This window comes from Mesoplodon bidens, assembly GCF_964165515.1.
Source record: "Mesoplodon bidens genome assembly, contig: HAP1_SCAFFOLD_53, whole genome shotgun sequence".
Taxonomy (NCBI): Eukaryota; Metazoa; Chordata; class Mammalia; order Artiodactyla; family Ziphiidae; genus Mesoplodon; species Mesoplodon bidens.
The window spans coordinates 2,143,992-2,146,810 of NW_027671920.1; positions in this window are offsets into that span (position 1 = coordinate 2,143,992).

The following is a 2,819-nucleotide window of genomic DNA, read 5'->3' on the forward strand; positions in this document are numbered from 1 at the left end:
ACACATCTCATGGAGCATACTGATGAAAAGGGACATGGAGCACTGTGATTACCGGGGTCTTGGTACATTGTGATGACTAGGGCATGGAGCAATGTGAGGAGAAGGCCAAGGAACATTCTAATGACATGCGTCATTGAGCTTTGTGATAACAAGGGCATGGAGCATTGTGATTACAGTGGTCTTGGAGCATTGTGATGAAAAGTGCATGGATCATTGTGATGAGAAAGGCATGGAGCCTTCTCATGACAGGGTTCAAGGAGCATACAGACAACAAGTGTGAGGGAGCATTTTGATGACAAGGGTATTGAGCATTGTGATGACAAAAGTCATGGAGCATTGTGATGAGAAGACCATGGATAATTGTGATGACGAGTTTCAAGGGGCATTGTGTTGACAAGTGTTATGGAATATTGTGATCACAAGGGTATGCAGCATTTTTATGGCAGAGTTCATGGAGCATTTTGATCTCATTGTGATGACAATAGCATGAAGCTTTATGATGATGGGCATGGTGCATTGTGATGACAGGGTTCATGGATCATTGAGATGAAAATGGGCATGGAGCATTGTGATTACAGGGGTCTTGGAGCATTGTGATGAGAAGGGTCATGGATCCTTGTGATGACAAGGCCAAGGAACATCTTGATGGCAGGGGTCATGGAGCATTGTTATGACAGGTGTAATGGAGCATTGTGATGGCAAGGGCATGGATCATTTTGATGAGAAACCCATGGAGCATTCTGATGACATGTGTTATGGAGCTTTGTGATGACAAGGGCATGGAGCAATGTGATGAGAGCGTTCATTGAGCACTGTGATGACAAGGACACGGAGCATTGTGATGACAAGTGTCATGGATCTTTGTGATGAAAAAGGTCATGGAGCATTTTGAAGACAAGGGCGTTGTGCATTGTGATGAGAAGGGCAGGGAGCATTGTGATGACAGGGTCATGGAGCAATTTGAAGAAAAGGGTCATGGAATATTTTGATGACAGTGGTTATGGAACATTGTGATGTCAGGGGTCATGGAGCATTTTGATGAAAAGGGTCATGGAGCATTTTGATGACAGGATTATGGAACATTTGGATGTCAGGGGTCATCGAACATTGTGATGATAAGTGCATGTACCATTGTGATGACAGGAGTCATGGAACATTTTTATGACAGGGGTGAGGGAGTATTGTGACGAATAGTGATGTAACATTGTGATAACAGTAGTGAGAGAGCACTTTGATGAGAAGTGCATGGAGCATTGTGATAACAAGATTTATGGAGCATTGTGAAGACAAGATTGTGGATCACTGTGATGACAAGCGCATGGTGCATTGTGATGACATGTGTCATGGAGCACTGTGTTGACAAGCGCATGGAGCATTGTGATGACAAAGGTAATGGAGCATTTTGCTGAGAAAGGCATAGAACATTGTGATGACAAGGGTCAAGAGCATTGTGATGAAAAGTTCATGGAGCATTGTTGTCAAAATGGTCACAGAGACTGTTGATGACGAGGGCATGGACCATTGTGATGACAAAGTTCATGAAGCATTGTGATGACTGGAGTCACGGAGCATTCTGATGACAGGGGTCATGGAGCATTGTGATAACAAGGTCATGGAGCATTGTGTGACAAGGGCATGGAGCATTTGTTTAATTAGTTTCATGGATTATTGCGATGACAGTTGGAATGGCACATTGTGATGAAAAGGGCATGGAGCATTGGTCTAATAAGTTTCATGGATTATTGCAATGACAGTTGGAATGGCACATTGTGATGACAAGGACATGGAGCATTGTGATAACCAGGTCATGCAGTATTGTGAAGACAGGTGTCACGGAGCATTGTGATGACATATGTAATGGCCCACTGTGATGACAATGGCATGGAGAATTGTGATGACAAGTGTCATGGAGGATTCTGATGACAAAGGTAATGGAGCATAGTGATGACAATGGATTTGGACACTGTGATGACAAGGGTCAGGGAGCATTGTGCTGACAAGTGCATGGAGAATTGTGATTACAAGGGTCATGGAGCACTCTGATGACAAGCTTGTGGAGTATTTTGATGACAAAAGCATGGAGCATTGTGATGAAAACGGCATGGGACATTGTGAAGAAAAAGGCATGGAGCCTTTTTGTGACAGGGTTCAAGGAACATTCTGACGACAAGTGTCAGGGAGCATTGTGATGACAAGTGTATTGAGAATTGTGATGACAAAGGTCATGGAGCATTGTGATGAAAAGGGCATGGAGTATTGTGATGACAGGCATCATGGAGCGTTGTGATGACAAGTGTTATGGAACTTTGTGATCACAATGCTTTGGAGCATTGTGATGACAGAGGTCATGGATCATTTTGATTTCAAGGAGCATGGAGCATTGTGATGACAAGGGCATGAAGCAATGTGATCCCAAGGTTCATGGAGGATTGTGTTGACAATGGTAATGGAGTATTGTGAAGACAAGCGCATAGAGCATTGTAATGACAAGGTCATGTAGCAATTTGCTGACAAAGGCATGGAGCGTTGTGATGACAGGTGTCATGGTGCACTGTGATGACAAGCGTCACGGATCATTGTGAATACATGGGTCATGGAGCATTGGGATGACAAGGGCAAGATTCATTGTGATGACAAGTGTCATGGAGCATTGGGCTGAAAATGTTCATGGAGTATTTTGATGACAGGGGTCATGGAGCATTGTGATGAGAGAGGTCATGGAGAATTTTGATTTCAATGTGCTGACAATAGCCGGAAGCATTATGATGATGTGCATGATGCATTGTGATGACAGGGTTCATGGAGCATTGAGATGAAAA